This window comes from Eptatretus burgeri, chromosome 1 (genome assembly GCF_056783735.1).
Source record: "Eptatretus burgeri isolate ZD-2024b chromosome 1, Ebu_testis_v1, whole genome shotgun sequence".
NCBI lineage: Eukaryota > Metazoa > Chordata > Myxini > Myxiniformes > Myxinidae > Eptatretus > Eptatretus burgeri.
The window spans coordinates 155,951,961-155,977,014 of record NC_140961.1 but is presented as its reverse complement, the minus strand read 5'-3'; the positions used below and the strand labels follow the sequence as shown (position 1 = coordinate 155,977,014).

The 25,054-nt window shown below is 35.6% G+C and overlaps 1 protein-coding gene and 1 long non-coding RNA gene across 2 annotated transcripts in view; both read right to left on the bottom strand.

Annotated features, from left to right (window-relative positions):
* Positions 1 to 25,054, bottom strand: part of LOC147035819 (extracellular calcium-sensing receptor-like) — a 59,790-nt gene that overhangs the window by 33,938 nt on the left and 798 nt on the right. The window lies entirely within an intron of this gene.
* Positions 17,130 to 18,043, bottom strand: LOC147035820 (uncharacterized). The gene is made up of 3 exons (XR_015062786.1): positions 17,887 to 18,043; positions 17,597 to 17,783; positions 17,130 to 17,470 (listed from the first exon to the last, which is right to left on the bottom strand). It is a non-coding gene; the product is annotated as an uncharacterized LOC147035820 (long non-coding RNA).

Sequence of the window (25,054 nt, the reverse complement as noted above, 5' to 3'; positions counted from 1 at the left end):
GTTGGTGGACACACAAGCAACAGTTCATATATTTTGTCATAATAATTATCTTGCTTTCGTTTGAATTGCAAACTGACTCAATTACATTTGACTTGAGACAAAAAAAACATCATATTGAGTTTGCTCAAATATGTATGATGGTTCTGGGGTTTCTCTGCTAAGCGCATGGTGACCAAGTATATATATTTTCCATCTCACTCTGATCTGCCACCAGCTCTGACTTTCGACATTGCACATTGAATTGGATACGATTACATTTGCTCCATTATAGATTGTCATTTATTTGTGGCAAACTATTTGAACTCAAACTCAGCAGAAAAGATGAAAACATGTTCATCCTTGCTCATTCCAATGTTTGTATCCCTTTCAACATTATGGTTTGCTCTTTTTCTCTCAGCCACAGACCTTGAAGTCTCTTAAAATCCCCTTGTGCAAATGTGTTTATGAGCATACAGTACATTGCAAAATATGGAAGAAGCACCTGGAGAAAGAGGTGAGTTGGATATTGTGTTCGGAGCCAGGTGTTCGGACTTTCAATGAGCGTGGTGATGGGCAAGTCTGCTCAGGGTGGGAGCAAAATCAGACCGCCGGTGTGCAGGTTTGAGCCAATGCTGGTGAGCGAAGTGATTGACAGTAGTCTTGCCGGTTCCCATGGCATTTTGGATGGACCCTGCCAGGATTGACTGAGTGCCCAGGGTCATCAACCCGGCGTGCACGGGGTGTGTGTTAATGACGATTGGGCAGGGGTAAAGAAAAAGTGTAGTGGTATTAAGATCATAAAGAGACAGTCCAATGAGGGCCGAAGTCATTTGAAGCCCCGATTGGGATGTAAATGTTTTTGTACTGCAAATGCAGAGACAGGAGTTGTGAGTCATGAACAATTGGCGGCTGATGACAATGCAGAGTTGGAAGAGCGGGAATTTCAAGGCCAGCAGTAGCTGCAGGGAGGGGCATAAAGGCCCAGAATTAATGGGGTTATATGCACCCAAAATTGGGAAAGTGAGGCAGGGAATATAAAATTCAAATTTAAATGGGAGTTTAATTTGGAGCAGCCATGGTGGGAATTGGTCCGCAAGCTGCAGAATCTGGAACAAGGGGGTGTAAATTGGTTCGGCCTGGTTAGAAATTTCCGGCTTGGAGGATTGGGTTGAAACAGGCAGCTGGTGAGTTGCAATGACAGTATTTGGATTTGGGGTCCGACCAGGAGTTGTGTGGGGTGACCAAGGCACCAAGAGGAGTCTGGTGGAGTGTGTTGTCCCCTATCCATCGGGGTGCCATCTGAGCCAGATTCTCAGAAGGTGGGGCTGATGGAATCTGGAGGGGGTTGAGACCTCAGAAGTGGTTATGGAGGGGGTCCGAAGTGGTTCCTTCTGAGCACCTGTCATGGTGTACCATGAGGACCACGAGAGGAGGTTTTGTGGGGCACATTTTAGTGGCTGCACCACTGTTGGCTATTGAGGTCCTGATGAGGTGACCACCCAGGCATGCAGCCTGGCAGCCTCTCCATGAAGCTCTGAGACATCCAGCATTTGGTGACTTGCCATGCTGAGCTCGGCGATGGACGCAGGTCAGTCTGAATGGAATGGGCGTAAGTTCAGCCCACCGGAACACCATCAGAGCATCTGTGGAAAGTTATGGAGTGATTGGTAAAGGTCTGGTGAGGTCTGCATGGCCTTCAACAGATGGTCCACCATAATTAATGGGTTTTTTTTAGTTTGGGAAGAGAGCCCTGAGTTTACTTGGTATGGGAGACATGGGAAGGTTGGCTGTAGCAGGCACTGCTGTTATTTGATGGGCTCCCCATTGGTCATTGGATTTGTTGTTTAATTTACCTTTACCCATTGCAAAGACTCAACATGCTTTGCTTTTGGGGATATGCAGGTGAGTTGGAGGATTGGTATGGGTGACGAGCAAGAGTGGCCATTGGAGCCAATCACGTGAACTGGGTGGAAAAGGTCTAAAAATGTGGTTTTGTGTGAATAAAGGATTGTGTTTGGTTTGCTCGTGATTTAGCATGTATGTAAGCCATGACAGGTTGGAGCAGAACAAGTAGCATGTACAGCAGGTGTAGGTGGATATTGAATGTCAGCTGGGGAGGGATCATTGTGTGTAGGGTTTGTAACTGGGGAAGTGGTGCATGTCCGCATGTGGATCATGCTCTCAAGGAGAGTGAGGAATCTGGAGCTTTTCCATACCCCAACCCAAGCATTAGCAAAAACCAACCACTGCATTCCGACATAAGAACCTCATCCAAACCGTGCAGAATGGTCGTGGGAGTATCATTGTTTGTGGATGCTTTGCTGCCTGAGGACCTGGACAGCTTGACATCATTGATGAACCAAGAATTCTGGATTGTACGAGCAAATACAACAGGAAAATGTCAGGGGATCCATCCATGAGCTGAAACTGAACAGAAAGTGGGTCATGCAGCAAGACAAATATCCATAACACACAAGCAAATCTACACCAGAATGGTTGAAACAGAAGAGATTTTGTGTTTTGGAATGTCCAAGTCAAAGTACAGACCTTAACCCAAATGTTGTGTCAGAACATGAAAGTGAGCAGTTCATGCGAGAAAGCCAACAAATATCTCTGAGTTGACGCAGATCTGAAAGGAGGAATTGGCCAAAATTCCTTCAAGCCAATGTGCAGGTCTGATCAAGAGTTACAGGAAACATTTGATTGAAGTTGTTGCTGCTCAAGGGGAGGAGCATGAATATACTGATTCTGACTCACTCTTCCCCATGTAAGTGAATGGGGGATTTTCAGCGATTCATATTTTTTTCCCCAAAAAGTAAACCCCCTTTTTATCCCAAGGTATATTTATTTGTCTCCCCTTTTAACCTCGGGACACCTTTTAAAAAAAAATAACCAATGCAATAAGATAAAGATTTGTTCAATGAGTAAAGTAGTAATGTGATTTGTTAAAGGTGATTCTAAACAAATATCTGAAACATGCAAGCCCAGGGACACTCTTTTTCAAATAACCAATGCATATTGTTTAGCTCATTCATTGAACCTATAAAGATTTGTTCATTCTCAAATTCCTTCAATAGTTTAATTTTCTTTGCACAATAATCCCCATCTAAAATATTTAAAAATAAAACATTTGAATCTTTATATTTTTTTAAGATACCCCTTTTGTGCCATTATGAAATGATAAACTTCTCTTAATGCTCTTGTTTGACCACCTCCTGAGCCACATATCATTTTGAGATTATAGTGAATTGTTTTTCCATTGTTCAATTGATAACCATCAAAGTTTTCAGTCCATTCAAGGATATTTATTTTTTTCTTTACATCCTCTAACTGACTTGTCTTTAAATTGATTCATTTATTTGTTTTATTTACGTTTGTTTTAGCTATTTTTTCAATAATACTTATTTGATATTTTTCACATTCATTATGTTTTCCATTTATATACCAAGACTAAGATTTTCTCCACTCTTTAGTTTGATTAATACTTGGTTTGACCATTTATATATTGTGAAAAAACATGGCGGAAGCCCTTAAAAACCCCAACACATCTTCCCAACGTTAAAACACAATCTATTCTATTCACTCTATCATGCAATATCCATATGGAACACAATCTATTCCATTATCTAAAATAAATCTCTTATCACCAAAGGCTCCTAATGCCTTTTTATTTACTTCTTCACGAGATATCTTGTGTTTATAAGTCCTTATTGTATTCATTATCTTCGATTCTTCTTTCTTATTCATCAAACATTTATAATAATTTATAAAAGTTTTTGATTTCTTTATTACAGATTTCTTTATTCCCTTTAACCTCTTATCAATCTGATCACCATACTTATAAGCATATGCCTTTGCTCTCAATCCAATAAACTCACTCAGTACTTTTCCACCCAACTCACCCTTAAAGTTACCAATAACTTTTCATTCTTTTTTGACAATAACTCACTCTTCATACCAAAATTACTTGTATCATATACTCCAATATTTTTCTTCATATCTTTATAAACATCATCAGTTTTTATATCTAGGATAAAACTATCAATGTCCATATACAACAATGAAACATTTTCACCATACTCTTTCTTTCAGGCATTATACAAATAATCATACATCAATATCTTTGATAAATCAAGAACTGCTGTTCCAATATAAATTGGTTTTTCCATTACAATACTTTCCTTTTCCATATGAATAGCAGAAAAGTTCTCTGAAAAAACCTCTTCTCTCTTAAAACTTGGTTTATTTTTCAATCCAGAAGCTTCTTTCCAAGATGTTGCAAATCTAATGTTTTGCCTGTTTCTAACATTTTCCATTGTCTTTCCAAAAACAGCATGATTCATCAATTTATAGAATTCCCCTGCAAATTTTACTTTTGTATTTGTTCTCATATCTGTATTGAATTTAATATACTTTTTCATCCAAGGACTTTGTTTAAATTTTAAATCTTTATGAATTTTATCTCCTCTCAATCCTTCTCTCAAAAACTGTTTCAAGCTTCTCTGATGCAAAACATATCCCTCTTTATCATAGAATGTTGTAAGTAACTTTTCTGTTTGTTTGACTGTAATATTAAAACTTTTACGAGAATCACTTAACCATTCTTTCTTTGGAGTTTCTTTCTCACATGCAAAAGGAAGGTCTTTATGCTTATTATGAAGATCATTCGGGTACCTCAAATTAATTTCAAAATAATAACCTTCTTCTTCCTCATTCAATTCCTCTTGAGAAGAAATAACAATATTCATCAAAGCCTTTTCAAAATCCTTTACGTACACACTCTCTAATTTACCATAAGGCAGAGATTGAGACCTTGCCCATCCATACAAATTATTAGCATAAAAATATATCAAATAATAACTATCTTTTTCACGATCATAATTTGGAAGATATTTATTATTTGCTTTAGCATATCTTTTTGAACATACTTGTGATATTCCACCTCCCGTGGACTTCTCAATCATCAAAAGCATATCTCCATCACTGATTAAATCTATATCTTGGTTTGTCATTTTCAACATTGCACTCCAAGCGAAAGCAGGAGCTGTGAAATCGTGGGCAGGATGTAATCCATAACAATTTATATTATGACAGAGGGATCTTAAAACTTCAAACATATCAGCGAACAATAAAACATGTTTTTAGATACAAATCATGATATTCTCCAAGTTTCTTTGTCTTAAATATTTTCCAAATTTCTTGTGCGTGTTTATATTCCCTATCACTTATCTCCTCTTCATAAAGGTTATTTTGAGAAACTTTCTTTTGAAGGAAGTTGTGTTTCTTTAAATCTTATAAATGAATCCATATAATCATCACGATAAATTCCCTTACTTGGAAGAATTTTTTCTTTACTTTGAATTTTATTCCTTGTTTGAATTTCCTCTCGAGTTAGAATTCCCTCTTCTATCAGAATTTCCTCTTTAACCTGAATTTCCTCTTTAGTTGGAATTTCATTCATTGTCTGAATTTTCTTTCTAATTAGAATTTCATCTTCAGTAAGAATTTCTTCATTAATTTCCTCATTAATTATAATTTCCTCTTTACTTTGAATTCTCTCTTTAATCTGAATTTACTCTTTAGTTAAAATTTCCTCTTTTGTAAAGAATGAATTAAGATTTGGAAAAGACCCTGTGGAGCTTAGATTTGATGCTAGGTAGGCTCGTGGTGTTCCCATAAACTTATAAGAATCAAGAAATCTTATACGAGATAAAGGTTTTGTGAATATCATTTTTCTAAATGAAATATACTTTTGACTTGTGTTTGTTATGGCAGAAATGTTCCCTGGTGTTTTTGAAAATTAATTTATAAATAGATGTGTATCATAGTTGGCGCTGTTGTGAAGAAAGACTGCAATAAAAGAAGGAAATTTATAATTCAGATTACAAGAGGAATGAGCTGGACCTTTACGTGTAAGATGATAATAATCCCTAACTTTGGACTCCTCAATTTCCTCCTCACAAATATGACTGATATTTTTCGTTCTAAATTCTAATTTTTCTTCTTCGGTAAATTTCATCAGTTCATTTGTTTCTTTCATAAATTTAGCTAGTCTTATACAATCCTTTTCTAATCGTTTTACAAACTCTTGTGAAGTTTTTTTTCCACTATAATGTTCAAGTTTATTACACTTTTCTCCAACAGATGATTTGATATAAGAACAGAAACCACAAGGAATATGATTTTGTTATTTATTTGTAAGTGATTCTTTTGGATTAGGAGAAGCAGCATTTATCTTTTTGAGGATACATTCAAAATCAACGTATGTCACAAATGGGTGCATGATAGATTTATTATAATCTTCAAAAGAAATCTTTTCACCAAGTTGAGGCATTGTAATTACAGCTGATTTATGATTACTACAATATTTTGAATGTTTAAATCGCTCTTTTGTATGAAATGAATTAAGACATCGCTTACAAGGCTATATTTTGTTTGCTGTTCTGACATTCCTGAGAAGAGATTAATCTTGATAAATTATTGATGTATGTATAATGTGAATTCTTTCCAACACTAAAATACAAAAGATTAATGTGTGTTTCTTCATTTTTATAGTTGTTTGAAATTTTTAATATTTGAACTTTGTTTGTATCCGTTAATCCATATACATTAATAGAAAGATTATTCTTTTTATCAAATTTAGGAATATCTGTTCGTGGCATTGGGAATTTAAAATCTTTAATGTCCAAGGTATTTTCATATTTCATATATTGTTTTACTCTTTCTGAATTACAATTTGGAGGATGTAAGTAAGCAACAACAGACCAGAGAAAAAATTTATTATCATTGTTCTTAATATTAACAACTGCCTTATTTCATTTTATTTCTTTTGGTAATTCAATATAAGAAGAAGCTTTAAGCGGGTTTGATTTTAGGATGTGTACATCTGAAAAGATTATTTTTTAAATATTAAATCCACTTCCTACCACTGTATTATCAACATCCTCCTCTTGTCTTGATAGTTCTTCATAAACCCCACAATTCAAAAAATCTTGAAATGATGTTATAAAATGATAATCTGTTCTCATATAAGGAGTTTGTTCTTTATCTTATCATTTCATGTGCATTTTCACTCCCATATAAAACTTTCAAGTTTTCATTTCTTTTAATGCCTTTTTAAAAACTTTTTCAAAATCAGGTTTCACTATTTCAATTGCTTCAGCGACTGATGATGGACTGGGTTCTCCAAATTGAAAAATCCTTATTTTTACTGTAAATGCCCCATCAGTGTTTTCAATAGTCTCCCTTTACTTTAAACTCATTTTTCTTGTGTGATTGAAGATGTCTGTTATAATACTCTTCAAAACATTCTTTGAGCAGATATCACAATGTTTTCTTTCCAACTCAAGAGGAGATATTTGATGAAATAGATTAAATGTATGTTTGTTGGCTTGCAGGTGTTTTTATAATATTTATTTTCGTGATTACAAACATCGCAGTATGTTGTATTCACCATATTTATATCATAAAACTTTGCTTAAACTAAAATTTTCTTGATGAAAATTTCATTTAATTTATAGGTGAATCTGTGCTTGAAACCATTTTGTCTTCCAACTTTTTTCACTTCATAAATACAATGTTTCAAGACACAAAAGACAAGTTTCAATCAATCTCTTCATTTGTAAAATATACTGAGAAATATGTCAAGGATGTAAAATTGAACAAAGATAAATATTACAATTATGGTGCAAAAGATGAGTTCTTCAATTTCCTTCAGTGGAAGGGCTTTTAGTTTACCTGGAAGAACATCAATTAAAGAATATCGAACAAAAGTTTCTCCTCTCCTTCTGGTCATATATTCAAAACTAGAAACAGCAATGAAACAAGAAAAAGTATCAAAAAATAAAAACCTTATTGATGAAGCTTTAGAAAGAAATGATAGGACCATCTGTTATATGCAAGGAGAAATTTGGATTTTGTTCAATAAACCTAAAGATGTAAATTCTGATGAAATAAAGGATGTAAATATATCAGGTGAAATGACTTTTCGTTCAATCGTCGTCAAGGATCATTTTAAAATTACCTTGAATATAAAAAATGTTGTAGTTGAATCTGGTTATGAAAAAAGTAGAGAGATATCGATGGTAATATGATTGAAAATGAGTCAATATGCAACTGAAAGTATAGACAAATTTCAGTTTAAGTGAAGATTTACTTTATAAATATGCTCGACTTCCCTGATTCTCCATTTTCGAAATTTGAGAATTGTCCTGCGTGTGAAAGCCTGGGATTAAACACAGAGTCAAAAGCCTATAAACAATGTATATTTTGTGATTATCTTCTAATTAATGATAATAAAAATTTTTAAAAGGAAAATAATTCTTTTATATTCACACCAAAAATGAATTACTTTACAAGACTGATTAGAGAAATGAATGTAAAGTTTGAGGGAGATGAAACACCTTTCCTCACAAGGGAAGAAACTGAATATATTAGAGAAATGTTCAAAGGATTGTTGTTATATATTATTCATGGATGTGATTTTCAGGGAAATATCAACACAAGATATTGCATAAATAAAATAATGGATTATCTTGAAATTAAACCTGAACTTAGGATAAAATGTAGAGTTTCTAAAAAAGCCAATAATAAATTAAATAATCTGTTTTCCAAATATATAAATGAACGATTTTTTACCCATTTGGGAAAATAAGATAAAATTTAACAATAATAAAAATCTTCCAAATTCATTAAGATGTCTCATAGTTGGTTCAAGTGGATGTGGAAAAACCTGCTTACTTTTGAAGATGCTCCTGACTCCAAACTTTTTAGATTATGATAATTTAATAATTTTCACAAAGTCGAGTTTTCAACCAGAGTATCAACTACTCTCACAAGGATTTAATACTGGTCTTCAAAAAGAAGATATAATCGGTTTATTTAAACTTCAAAAAACCGAAATGATTATAACATTGAAGATATAATTCAACTATTTTGTGATACACAGAGATGTAAAAAGAAATCAAAACCGATAACTTATTTTCTAAATGATAATACGGATGATATACCATCTCCAGAAGATTTGGATCACTCAAAAATGAACCTCGTTATCTTTAATGATTGTGTTTATGAGAGAAACCAAACGTTAATGGACAGCTACTACACAAGAGGGAGACATTCTTCTTGTTATTGTATTTATCTGAGTCAATCAAACTTTCAACTTCCTCGTCGTTCCATCAGAAACAATGCTAATACTTTCATTGTATTCAAGTTAAATTCAATCGATATAAACAATTTTTGGAGAGATAATTGTTCTACATGATGTAGTAAAAAGGAATTTGGGGATTACATGAAGCACACGACTGAAAAATATAAATATATTGTTGTGAAACAAGATGAGATATTACATGATATTTTCCAATAAATAAATGGATGCGAAAGAAAGAGCAAGAAGATTTAAGGAACATCAAGAGTTGGTTTCAAAAGTTGTAAAACAACAGGAAAACATAAAGAAGAAACACAGACAGAAACTAACGGGCGAAGAAGCATTTGAAAGAAAACAAGATAAATTTTTTAAACCACTTTTAAAAACTTCCAAGAAAAATTAAAGATGTTTCCACAGTTCCCACAGTACAATATACTCCTAAAAAACTTCATATATTAAAAGATTTTGTTCAAATGACGGACGAAGAATTCGAGCATTTAGGAGAATTATAATATGATAATGAAGGTTTATTCCAACAACTGGAAGAGATTAATCGACCCCCCTGATTATATTTTGAATGCTCTTCAAAACAATGAATATTCAGCGGATTCAAAAACCAAAGCAGGTCTCATTCCAACTGAACAACCAGCAATATTTTATTTTGTTCAAGAAAAGGTATTGATATTTCATGATGAATTAAAGTCCTTGGGTTCTGCTCAAACCCTTGTAAAACTAACTCCAGGATTAATGTTTCTTCTCACAGAAGATGGAAGACAAGGTTCAACTGTGAGGGATGAATAAAAGTATATTGATAAACCATTGGATATAAAAAATACTGATGATAGAGTATATATTGATCTGCTGAACACTCTAAATTATAGGGTTAGTATTTCTGGTAAAAGTAGGAAAAATGAGAAGGAGAAACACATTATTCAGGCTTTAAGTATCCTTGTTTCAGGTGTTGTTTTCTTCCAAATGACCCATTGCAATTAGTTAATAGATTGCTGTTGTTGTTCGGTAGTAAGTAGGCTGGAAATAATAATTCTTTTAATGAAGCATCAGCCATTTTAGACCAGTTGATGAACATGAAAATTATTAATAAATCTCAATATAAGGACATTTCATCTCATATTAAATAAGATGAGAAACACATTCCTGAGTTTTAATTTCACAACAAGTGACCACACATCTTCATTCCCATACCCAATACAACTTGACCCTTCAAAAGAATGTGAGGCATCTTCATTGTCCATGGAAACTTATAATACCTTATTTAATATAACTGATAAAAATGACAAGTTTAGTTATAATCCGGGAAGAGGATACAAAACGATAATAGCCTCACCCAGAGCATATGAAATTTCTCAAATATCTTCCGAAATTGCTCGTCTTATGAAAGAACAGGGTGATGAACCAAAAAATATTGTTATAGATATTCAAAAACATACTTCAAAATCAACGATTAAACTTAAAAATAACTACAAGGTTGATTTCACAATTGATAATTCATTTTGAGAGTTATTGGGTTTCTCCTCAAAAAAGATTGAAACTAATGGGACGTTTTACAGTGATAATGTCATTCAAATATCGGCAGGAATCAATTCGCTATTAATTCACTGAGATGTGATTGATGGTGCTTATAATGATGGAATAAAAACAAATGCAATATTTTCATTCAGCGCATACTCAACCCCAATTGGTTAAAAATTCAATATGGAATCCAAAAATCAGGTTTATCTCACGGTGTCAGGAAAAACCATACACAGAGTAAATTTTAGGATAACCGACCAAGATAATCGTATTATTTTGTTTTAATGGAGAAGTTATATCCATCAGAATTCACCTCCGTGAAGTTTTCCAATAAATAAATATGATGATTATTGTGAGGAATCAAAAGTTGGGAAAATATGAAATAATTAGAGTGGATGGGATGTTCCTTTCCCCATACAATGAGGGTGAAGGTATGTATCTTGGTAGAGGATACTATAAACCAAAGAGACAAAGGGGTGTAGGACATCAGTTTAGAGGAGATTGGATAATTGATACTCTAATGGGTATCGGTTCAACTATTCTGAAATATAAAGACGGAATTGGTTCAACTGCTTCTGCTGTGGGAAATGTAAAGGTGCTGAAAAGAGCATAAAAGATGCCCAAAAGGAATCTCATAAATTACAAGCAAGAAAAGAAATTAAGAAGGCAAAACTCAGTTGTCTCTCCAAGAATGACCGAAAATAATTCAAATACTTGGGTCAGGGTTTCAAAAGTTTTAACATCATTTTTCCCAAATAAATACAAGCATGGAAGCAATTGATAGTATGTCTGATTTGGATGATACTATTATCATCTCAAACTCCACTTAAAAAGAGGATTACTACAAGGTAAATGCAATAACTGGGACAGACTGGAATGCCAATGGTACAAAAAGTTTGAAATAAATAATCAACAAACCTATTTGAATCTATCCGAAAGTTTCGTGTTGTGTAAATTTAAATTCACTGAGGCTGGGAATAACACAAACGCTACACTCGTAAATGATTTCTTCTGGAAAATGTTTGATAGTGTTCGTTTGTACATTGGAACACAAGAAGTTGAAGCGGTTGATTATGTTTCTGCTGTATCTGAAATGATGAAATTTACACAATATACATTCAGTCCTAGAAGGGGAAAGGGGGCTCCCGAAGGTTTTATTTCTGATATGTCAACGGGAACAAACACAGACCCTGGATATACTCAAAGGAAAGGAACGTATACTGATGATACAAAAGCAGTTAATAGTTTAACTGTGGCAGTTTCTCTTAAAGGTGTATTTGGATTTTGTGATCATGATTAAGTTCTGTATGGTCTTAAAATTAGATTTCGACTCCAAAGGAATGATAATGAAAATAGATTACTTTTTGGTGTTGCTCATGCTTTTGGTGATCAGAATAAATTTGTATTTGATGAAATGAGTTGGTATGTGAGTGAATATTCTCCGAATCTTAAACAGAAAATATGTTGAACAGAAGACTTAACTCAAAGAAACCACTCAGTGTATCATACCTCAAAAGAAGATGTCAACACGTTAAACTAAACCAAACCACTTCCACGTGGAATTTGGGTGTTCTGGAAGGAAAGCCACAATATCTGTGGATCATTTTTTAAAAACCAGATGGCGATACTGCTACTGATAAGAATAATGCATTGAGTGATAATGCTAAGGTGAAACAACTTCGTGTTTCTCTTGATGGAACATTCTATCCACAAGATAGATTGGAAATTAATTGGGAAAAAAATGATTTTGCTGAAGCATACAAGTCTTACCAAAAGGTGTGTGAAAGTAATGGAAATGTATAACCTATTTTGGATATTACAGCATTTAAAAGTTTGTATACAATCTATGCGTTTGACCTGAGTGTTCAAAAGGAAACTATAAAGTCTAATCGAGTGCATATTTCCCCATACATTGAAAGAGGAGAGAGTGAGGAAGTTGATGCATAATGTTTGCTTTTGGAAGAAACAGAATTGCAGATTAATACAGATAATGGTGTTATGATTAGTGTCACATAATTTTTTGTGAAATAAATGAGTGGCAAAGTACCACCTGGGGTATATTTTAATCAAATCAATCTTCATAAACTATCATCTTGTGTTCAAAATCAAAAGCCTTGTACGATTAACGTGAATACAATTCAGAGAAAAGGAGCAGTAAGAATTGATGTTTTGCTCACAAGAGAAAAGGTTATAATCTTGAGTGATACTGGTGCACTTAAAATTAAAATGACAAAACAAATGTTGAAAAAAATATTCAATAAGAGAGACGAGTGGAGGATTTCTCCCATTTCTAATTCCTTTATTTGCTGGTTTAAGTGCGGTTGGAGCATTGACAGGTGGTATTTCAACAGTGGTGAAAAGTGCCAACGAAAGGAATGCTTAACTCTGGGCTCAAAAATAATTGGAAAGACAAAACAAAGAGTTGGAGAAACAAATTAGTGGAAGTGGTGTAATTGTAGATTTTGCTGAAAAACTTTAAGGTCCGCCTGATAAAGCGAGATTGTGAGTTGGAGATATGCTTTCTTCTATCGCACAAGCAAGTGTAAAATTAACTAAAAGAGGTAATGGATTATCTTCTTCTTCTTCTTCTTTCGGCTGCTCCCTTTTTAGGGGTCACCACAGCGGATCATCCGTATGATCCGCATACTGATTTGGCACATGTTTTATGCCAGATGCCCTTCCTGACGCAACCCTGGTCGCCAAAAAGAGGTAATGGATTATATCTTTCTCAAAAATAAATGAGCATTGATGAGTGGTTTCAAGAATTTGGAAAGAATACAACATCAAATTTACAACTTGTCAAATATTGTAAGAAATTAAAAATTCATAATATGGTTATTTGTATGAGAGATGAATTAACTAACATGCCTTAACATACAAATAATATTATGATGAACTTTGAAGATAATAATGGGAACGGTTCTCATTGGGTTTGTATTTTTAATCGTCAAGACAAATATTATTTTGATAGTTTTGGTCTTCCACCACCTGTTGAAGTCATAAAATTCTTACAGAATGGTGTTTATCAAACATTTCAAGTCGAATAATTAAATTCCAAGTGTTGTCGTCAATCATGCCTCTATGTTTATTTCAACTCAATAAAAACAAAATTTTTTATGACATTATTTTTAATCTAATATAAATGACATGTTGGTAAAGACGGTTCTCTCTTTGGTGTATTCCTAGAACTGGATATTGATTTATCAAATTATTCCACAAAGGTACAGGCTGAATGATATAAATATAAGATTACCAAAAATATTAATATGAAAAATGCTTATAAATTAAAATTTATCCAAGCCCGACTGACGCGAATGACTTGGTGAGATTAAGTGATTTATCACAATATATATCCTTAAATAAAACGGCCGATTATTCCAAAGATAAAGATGTGTTGATTTTATCTCTTGGTCATACAGAATTCACAGTTCGAATAAAAATATATTTTTTATTAAGAAGGGCATATCGTTTTTATGAGAATAGAACAATGGGGGTATGGTATGAATGAATTAGGGTATCATTGGCCATTTAAAATTGACCAAGAAGACCTGAAACAACTAAATCAGTCTCGTAAGGAAGAATATTATCCAGTTGGTATATAGAATGAGTTTTGTGGAAGCACGATTCGTAAACAACAAATAAAATATTTTAATAAGGGTAAATATAATAATGGTTTTGCCCTCGTTTATATCATGAAGACAGAAAAAACAGGATTTTATATAATTCGTGATGAAATACAAAATTATTTTACTATGGGAATATGGGGAAGTGTTACCTGTCATAATATTATTCTAACATATATTTCTGATTCATAAATGACGGCAAGAAGGCTTCAAGAAAATTATCATTTCTGTGTCCATGCATACCTTCAAGAAAAGGCAATTCGGCATTTTAATAAATATGTTCATTAACTTAAGAATGAGGTATTTTAAATAAAAGATGGCATTATGCTGATGTTGATAAACCAACAACTTTGGATTTAATTAGAATGTTAAATAATGAAAAAATTATAAAGTTAAGAAAACTTAAGGCTGTTTTAGAAATTAAAAATAAATTTTATTGGTTTCCTGTTGTAAAAAAAAATGTATTTGGGATACAGGAATAACAAGAAATCCCGATGAATACATGTATGATATTCTATGGGGTGTAAGTGATTCAAGGATCGTGAGGGCCGAGGAAGGAGTTGAAGAGAGAGAAGAGGAGGAAAAGAAGAAGAGAGAGAAGGAGGAGAGGGAGAAGAGAGAGAAGGAGGAGAGGGAGAAGAAAGAGAAGAAAGAAAAGGAGGAGAGAGAGAAGAGAGAGGAGAGAGAAGAAGGGGAGGGATGAGAGGGAGGAAAGACCGAGAATTAATGAACATCAAAATATGGAAAGCAGTGAGATTAAAAAAAGATTGGAGGTATTACAGAAAATAACTCAACCCACCAATGAGGAAAACAAAGAATTGACAAGTCCATTAGCAATATTTTCGACAAGACTGTTTTCAAGGACAGGATATTGACTTTAACTAAAGTTTTTTTCATTTTTTTCTTCAATAAATGGAGGAGAGAGTGAAGGCATTTCTCAGGATTATTTATGTTTTAAAAATTAAGATTCAAATGTGCATGCTGGAAACTAAAAAGGTTTTCGCTCTCTGTAGGAATTTTTCTCATAAATAAATGAGTTATTGTTTCAAGTGTAAAAAGAAAACTAATACGAAAAATATTTCATATTTTTAAAGTAAAAATTGCAGCGTAATACAAAAAGGTCTTTGTTTGGTGTGTGGTTCAAAAAAAAAATCAATCTATCTCCAAACACAAACTCGTAGGAGATATACAAAAGTTTTTATCAGGAAGTGAATTTACACTTACTGGAATACCAGGGGAATTAAATCTTCCAGGGTATTCTTTCTGGGGTCCAGGCACAAACTTGGATAAAATATTAGATGAGGCAGACAATCCTAAATCATGGAGTGAGCCCATAAATAGAGTTGAGGAAGTGTGCATGAGACACGATATTGATTCTGGGAAGACCACAACTTTGGAAGAAAAGCATGAAGCCGATAGAGAAATGTTGTATAATTTGTCTCTGATACAAAATCCAACCTTGAGAGAAAAAGTTGATCAGTTCATCGTGAAGAAGATGATCAGTGCTAAATTGAAACTTGGACTTGGAAATTCAAAAAACTTATCGGCTCTAATGATGTCATTAAGACTAAAGAGCAATTAGCTGATGAATTACATAAACCAATATTCACAAAGTTTCGTAGAAGGAAGGTTTATTCCAAGGAAGTTGATTATATCTGGTCCGCTGATTTGATTGAACTCAATAATGATAAGGGGTACAAGTATGCTTTTACCATTATCAATTTGAAGAGTAGATACGCATGGGTCGTCCCTTTAAAAAACAAAACAGGTAATACTCTTATGTTAGCCTTTCAACAGATATTTCATAAAAGTAAGAGAAAACCTAAAAAATTGTGGACGAATGAGGGTAGAGAGTTTTATAACAAGACATTTATGAATTTTCTAAAAAATATCAGTATTACATTATACAATACCTTTAATAAAGGGAAGGCCATTGTTGTTGAACGTTTTAATCGTACCTTAAAAGAGAGACGATATAAAAAATTCACACAAATCGGTTCACAACAATGGGCATCTTTTATTCAGGATATTGTGGATAAGTATAATGACACGATTCACACGTAAACGAATACGAAACCATCAGAAACATTTACAAAATTAAAATATGAAAAAGAGATTAATGTCAGAAAACCTAAGTTCAAAGTTGGTGATATCGTAAGAATATATAGATGGAAATCTCATTATTTAAAACGGTTATACTAAACGATGAACAAACGAACTTTTTAATATTGTTGATGTAATAGATACGGTTCCTTGGACTTACAAGATATATGCTTTTGAGGTGGAAGAGATTTTAGGCTCATTTTATTCACAGGAATTAAAAAAGACAAAGATAAATTGAAATTTTTTTGACTACGCCCCTTTTTGACTCCACCCACACAAGCTCCACCCACACAAACCCCACCCACATAAACCCTACCCACACAAACCCCACCCCACACAAACTCCACCCCACCCAAGCTCCACACAACCCCACCCCACACAAGCTTCACACACAAACCTCACTCCACACAAGCTCCACCCACATTCATCATATTCACATAATTCGTGATGAGTCAATTATTTAATTAGTTCCCCACACACAACATGTTTATTTGATTTAAAAAATTGTCCACCCATCCATACAAGCTCCACACGCACATTCACCCATTCACCCGTCTATTCACCCATCCACATCAAACCTCATCCACATAAACCTCATCCACATAAACCCTGTCCACAGAAGTCCCCACCAATACAAGACCCACCCACACAAGCCCCACCCATTTAAACCCCACCCACACAAGCCCCTCCCATATAAGCCCCTCTCACACAATCCCCACCCACACAATCCCCACCCCCCTCATCCCCTCTGTGCGCCACCATCTTTGACCCACCACCTCCCTCATCCCACTCCCCACCTTTCCCCGCACACACACACACGGGGAGAGGAGTGGGGTGGGATGAGGGGCTGATGGGTCATTGGGGGGGCGCACTTACCCCCCCCTAAATGTCCTTGATTCGCTTTTTGCAGTTAAGAATCAGATAATTGTTAGGAAAGCATTTATAATTAATCAAGATTGATAATATTAAATATTCAGTTGTAAAAACAGATGATATATCCACGCAGTCTGCTTCAGATGTCTTGAGTGCCAGGTCAGATTCCTGCAGACGATTAACTTGTGCACTTGGTTCATCCAGACAGGTGTTTAAACTGAAAAAAAAAATGTGTTAAAACTCAGGAGACATATTGACAGGCAGAGACAGATTTCGAAATGAACACAGAGACAAGCAGATATACATCCACTCACACATGCACGTGCAGGTGTGTGTTTCTCACCTTGAAGTCGGATCTTTCAAGATTATAGGAGATAACAACAATGTCTTCCAGTCGGTAATTATTTTTCTCATTTCTCCCCTGAAAATCCGAATCTCGTACAAAATCAGACATCTCTGCCCAGACATCGTGTAATTCGGATAATTCATTTTCAACATCGGCGATCAACTATGTTGTTATTGGAGACAATCTGTTGAAAAAAACCAATATACAGGATATTAGTCATACAGTGATTTAATTAATAATCAGTTGTTTCACTGTGATTCTCAGAGGAAGAACACAAACAAACTTACCGATATTGTAGTGGATTCTCTTCTTCTTCTGACGAAAGGTAGATCATGTTTCAATCGTTTCTCAATAGGACAAGATGAGAAAAATTATAAAGCTTTCAGACAAAGTTTATGACTGACGGCTCGTTTATAAAAAAACTTGAGGAAGTAAAGTTGCGTAATGTTGTAATTTTTCAGGGCGTGTCCACACTAGGCCATCAGCCTTAAGCTGTATCGTGCAATTTCATTCCACTCATCGGGGGGTAGACAAAACCTTGATAATATTACAGTTTATATCCAAATACATACATATCCAAAAGTTATCCACTGAAATAGCTGCAATTATTGTGTATTTTTATCATGAAAATCGATGCATTCGCCGCGCTCTCTCATTTGAATTTTCTCCACACGGATCACGTGACGCCTCGACAGGCAAGAGACGCTCCCCAGTGTATTATTCACCAGGACAATGTCGCGAACGAAGAAGTCAAACGTTTTACGTCTGTAAGATGGGATAAATGGAGAGAAAGTGTGAACAAATGGCTCGTCTTAGATGGTCACGAACGACGTTTAGCCGAGAGTGCCGGCGCGGGAGGACTAACTTCGATCTTGGGCCTATTGTACCCGGAGTGCTGGCGTAAAGATTTCAAGCTACCCCCCCACCCCTTTCAAATTACCTCCTGATCATCTGAAATCGATTTCAAGTTACCTCCGAGGGTAGCTTGAAATCGATATCATCCTACCCCCTACGATTTCAGATTACCCCTCTCAAAACATTTATTTATGTATGTTTATTTACAAAAAATAGTAATTTAACTGATATTGATAACTAATTAGGGAAAAACTATTGACCACGTGACAACCTTCAACGAGTTTGCAATTAATTTTGATTTTATGATGAATGATTTTATTTTAATATTGTTATTAATTGACATCAGTATTTCTCATACAGTTATAGTTTTTACCACATTTTTATGAAATCCTTCTTCGAGAGAGTTGATGCAAATAGACATACTGGTATATCATTTAAACCAACTCAGACTATACTGACAATTATGGAAACAATGCAATAAAATCAATATACAACAAAGGCAATGAAAACAGCTGATTTTTAATTCACAATTTCGTTGTGGTGGTGGTGGTCGTATGGCAGCTTAGCTGCCGGGGTAGCTGTCATTTCTTGAAGCACGACTGTGTCGCTGATGCAGTGCCCCTCTACGAGTACACACACTGGAACTGTTACTCATTTCGCCGACCTCGGAAGGATGACAAGCTGAGTGTGCAGCCTGGTGTTGGCTCAGTGGTTAGGTTGGCGACTTGGGATCCTAGGGTCCTGAGTAGTGGTTCGGGTGGTGGCTTGGGATCCTCGGGTCCTGAGTAGTGGGTAGGGTGGTGGCTTGGGATCACAGGGTCCTGAGTAGTGGTTAGGGTGGTGGTTTTTGATCCTATGGTCCTGAGTAGTGGTTAGGGTGGTGGCTTGGGACACCAGAATCCCATCAGGCGGGTCATAATATTTCGGCTCATCATTATATATATATATATATATATATATATATATATATATATATATATATATATATATATATATATATATATATATATATATATATATATATATATATATATATAGTCGCGGCACAGGCGGCCAAGGTCGGTATTTTACTTATTAGGAGGAGGACACTTTGATCCTCAGAGATTTTAACACATGCAGAAAGGGCAGGATGCAATGTGGGTGTAATGCGGCCACAGAAATGATTGCACAGGTGGGTTTATACTCATACTCCACAACAAATACATGGATACATCCACAACAAACGAACACATTTAATGAAAATAGACAAATATTTCCAAAGGATAATAATAAATGTCATAATTATAAAAATGTGAGGAAAAATAAACTCCAAGTCGAGACGACTCTCCACACAGACTTAAATCGACAAAGGGAAACAAAATTAAAGAATACCCCTCCTACACTCTGGTACTGAGCTTGGCACAGAGATGATCGTTGTAAAACTTGGAATTGAGGCGTTTCTATTTGTATGTGTAGATTTGCACAAAAAGGCGCCAAACCGCTCTCTCGCAGCGGGAACAAACTACGTCAGGCAAGTCATGTGCGGTATTCAACACCAAGGCTCAGAGACCTGATGAAACTGCTTCATGAATCGATCGTCCTCACCAACCCCCTATTTAACATACACTTGGCTCAGGTCCATTCCTCATGACCCAGGCAAGAGCCAAAGGAGGCGTCTTGCTTCACCACACGAGCCAAATTGCCTCAACACGAATACAAGAATCATGCCTTCTTCTTCATGCGTCAAAGGAAAGACAGTCGTAAAGCCCTGTTCTTACAGACCATATCCTAACTATGTTCTTTCTTGACCATGTGCATCTCTCACTCTGCACTCAACTGTTCCTCCTCCCACCGACCCGGCGCCTGCGCTCTCCCGATCTCTCACCTCTGACTGACGTCATACCAAACCACCGTTTCCTCCAATGGGGCATGGCTTGCTCGAACAAAACCCGGGAAAGCTGGGCCAATCTCCGCTCGGCATGTTTGGCTACTTTATGATGTCATGCCCATCACTCATGAGCCTCACAGTCGTGACATCACCCGCCGGCACCCTTGAAAGCAGAGTTTGTGCCTGCTTGGCATGTTTAGCTAACTTCTAAATGCAAAAACCTAGGAATAGGTTACGGGTGGGGGGCAATCACATTTTGGGGGAACTTAGTCTTAATCCCTATCTGTGACACCAACTGCCAAACATGGAGGGGAAGCGTGATGATATGGGGCTCTTTTGTTGGATCCAGGGTCGGCGACATGCACAGATTGACTGGCACCCTGAACCAAAATGGAAACCACAGCATTTTTCAGCTCCAAGCAATACCCTCTGGTCTTCGCCTAGTTCGTCAGAGTTCATCCTAGGGCAAGATAACGACCCAAAACATACCTCCAGGCTATGTCAGAAATGCCATAGAATAAAAGAATAAGAGGGTAAGCTTCAAATCATGAAAGGGCCAGCACAGTCTCCAGACTTAACCCCCATCGAGCTGGTTTGTGATGAACTGGACAGAAGGATGAAAGCAAAGCAACCTACAAGTGAAACACATTTGTTGGAACTTCTGCAACAGTGTTGGGAAGAACTTTTCGAACAATATTTGATTTCCAATGTAGAAAGAATACCACGAGTATGTTCGGCTGTTATATCTGCAAAAGGTGGCTACTTTGATGAGTCAAAAATTCAGATTATATTTTGTTGAACTAAACGATTCAATGATTTCTTTTTTAATCTGCAATTGTTTATTTGTTCTATGCTTTAATTTCATAGTACATTGAAACATTAAACTGCTTAAATTACAGTAAATACTGGAAAAATGTGGGTGTTCCAAAACTTTATGCCAGGAGTGTGTGCATATTTATGTGTGTGTGTGTGTGTGTGTGTGTGTGTGTGTGTGTGTGTGTGTGTGTGTGTATATATATATATATATATATATATATATATATATATATATATATATATATATATATATATATATATATATATATATATATATATATATATATATATATATATATACATACATATATACATATATATCTATATTAAGATTTCGGCATGCCCCTTTTTTTGTTCCACCATCAGATTTTTGTGACTGCATGAAATGAAACAAGCTTTGACACATATAGTAATGATATTATTGTCTTCCTTAAGAGGCCCCTCAAAATTCGTTTTGATGATTATGGCAGTGAAACAGTTCATGTTCATCCGACTTTTTATTATTCCTACTGCACTTCATTAGAACATGGATTGTGGATGGATGCGCAGATCCCAGGAGAACAACTATAGCTGTACAGAACAATTCATATTATCGATGGATAAAAATGATATTTAATTGATATTATAATAAATTGTTTATTAAAAATATCTTCCAATTTTGTGAGTTTTTAGTTTGTTGTGAAATATTAGGTCCTCGGGTCTCCGCATAGTGGCGTACAGGCTTAAGTCGTACTTATGTTTACTACCGTAGAAAATCACAGAACCATCCGATCGACATGCTGTTAACAGTTTCAGAATCAGCTAAATTCTACAATATATGAAGATGGAGACGAAACTGATCTGGCCAGCTAAAATCTACAAGATATGAATATGTAGACGAAACTGATCCGGCCTTTTGGATCATTTTAAAGTAGGGTGCCCTGTAATTTTAATGCGCTCTATGGATCCTCTGGAACTCACGAATGGTACACGTTGTGTAATCACTAAACTACGTGGTAATGTTATCGAAGTGGAGCTACTGCGGGACAGTCGAACGTGAAAACCTGAATGATAATTCATTGGATAAAAATGATATAATATATTGTTTAAAATACATTCGTGCTATCTGTATTTTACCATATGTTGCCAGTGATGCCCGTTGAAGACGGGCACCTTTACTAGTATATTATAAAGCTCTTTCAAACTCGTGACTGACTCATTGACTGATATCAAAAATTGGTGCCTTGTGGGTGATTGAAATGCTAAAATTTTGTGCGCCAATGGATATCGAAGCCAGTACATCAGGAAAAACATATCACAGAATCGTCAGGCAACATCCATACATAAAAATATAAATGAAGGAAAAAACAAGCAGTCATAGACTGGTACTTACGAAATAGTCAACTTGACCTCTGACCTTGTCAAATAAAAGCTGTCTATAGAGAAGGTAGCGACGCAAAGCAGAAGTTTATACGATGATTCTGTACCAACCAACAAAAATCGAATGTTTGACCTCACTGTGACCTTGACCTTTGACGGATTTTGACCAAATTATAATCAGCACTAGGCATCGCCCTCCTGAATCACGTGTTGCAATTTGACATTGGTAGCTTCTTCCGTTATCGAGTTATCGTGACTAAAAAACAAACACACACACAAACAAACAAACACACAAACAGATGAGGAAGTCATCAATATACTTACGAAATCTTTAAATTTCGTAAGTAATAAATAAATGAAAAAAATGCACGAGAGTGACCCGAGACAACCGTGAAGCACTGTCATTTTGTGCGCCAACAGACATCGAAGCCATTACACCAAGAAAAAGGGCACTCACTCGGTAGAGCACATATCACCACCACACAATGCCTGATCTACGAGAACATATCAGGCCCATTACTTTTTTGAAATATCAGGCTGTACAGTACAATATCGTTTTTGGCCCATCCCTCAATGGTGAAGAATGATAAAACAAATTAGTCTCGAATCAACACCCAACCGACCCACGAAGTTTCATCCAAATCCATCCAAACTTTTTGAGATATCGTGATTGATATTAATTTAGCCACATCCCTCCATGGTGAAGAATCACTCAAAATTTTATCAGATCTGGATTGTGATTGGTAGCTTCAACAAAATTGGAACAATTCTTCCCTCAAACACACCCAACATGTCCACCAAGTTGGGCTCAATCTGTCCACGACTGTGTGAGATATCGTGCTTTATATCATTTTGGCCCGGTCAATTGTAAAGAATCACTTAAAGAATTCCCGTCAGACCCGGATTCGGATCTTCACTTAAATCTAATCAATTCCTCCTTGTCACACACCCAACCTGTCCACAAAGTTTCATCCGGATCCATCAAAAAATTTTGAGATATCCTGCACATAATTAAACAGACAAAAAGGGGTGAAAACACAACCTCCTTCAGCTTCGGTGGTGGAGATACAAATCACAGAACTGTCGAAAACAAGCATAAATGGAAATAGATATAAATGAAAGAAACAAGAAAATAAATTAAATGAAAAATCAATTGCAGGTGAGCGACACAAGATAATGGGAAAACATGGTTTGGATGCTTACACAATGTGTAAGTACACCCGGATTGTGTGTGTGTATATATATATATATATATATATATATATATATATATATATATATATATATATATACACCTCAAAAAGATGTTTACACATTTTAAGAAAGAAAAAACCACCCATTACGCACTTCAGAAAAGGTCAAAATATTCAGTGTTTGCTGAAGCAAAGGTTTGTGGTAAGTGGTGAACTTGAAATTTTCAAATTGACCATCATCAGCTTGTTGGCACTGGAAACAAAGGTGAAGAACTTTATGACAAACACTCATCAAGGTATCTGCTGGGATAGCTGCCTTCTTGACATGAATGTTCAGATTTTCAGAGGTCCAATGCACACAATTATGTTGGTTCACTGTGCCATTGAGCTTGAATGTTGCCTCATCTGAACGAACAATCGTGTCCACAAACTGTGCATCCTCGTCCACTTCCCTTGAAATCTTTTACAAAACTCAGCTCTGCAATTAAGCCTGGTGTTGGCTGTGTGGTTATGGAGGCGGCTTGGGTGTATGCAATCTGTTAGGTGTATGCAACACTCTTTATAGGCACATTAAAGTTAGGTTCCACCATGGCTCCGTGAATAGATATTCATGATTTATGAAATGTGCATACTTTTTGATAAACCCTTTAAAATGTGTAAACAAGTTTTTGAGACACCCTGTATAAAGCTGCAGATATTCTGCTCCCACCAGGCTGTTGTCAGGGAAAACAGTTCCCAATCGTGTGTGAAATATTGAGGGAGTTTATCAGGAATGGCCTTTCACACCATAATAGCAGGAACTCACAGCAATTACACATAATGCAAAATATGACTTCAAGAACTCAACCACTTTCTTCTTAAAGTCCTTCAAGATTTATTTCTGACAAAATCGGAACAAGGGGTTGTGTAATTGAAGAGGAAAGGGGGAATGGAGCCCGCAACATCCCCTTCCTGCATAAGGGGTCAGTCAACAATGTGCACTGTGCCACGTGCATAGACAGGTAAAAGTCACACATCCTCAACCCATCGTTGTTGTGGGTGAGAAGGGAGGAATAATTATTTTGTGTCCATGACCCGAGCGAGGTGGAGACAAGCAAAGACATTTTGGAATTGAGAAGCAAAAAGACAGAGAGACAAGCAGACATGCTTTTTATGATGTACATGCTGAAACATCTGTATTCTTCATATGCAAGTGAGCATATGTGGGAAACATAATCAAGATTGCAGTAAACTCTATATCATGCAGTATATAAAGAGGAAATTATCTGTGGGTGTGTATTTCCGTGTATGTCTGAATATCATTAAAAACAAAAAAACACGGCCAGGCCATGCTTCACCAAATTTTGAGTATGTGCTGGGGGTACC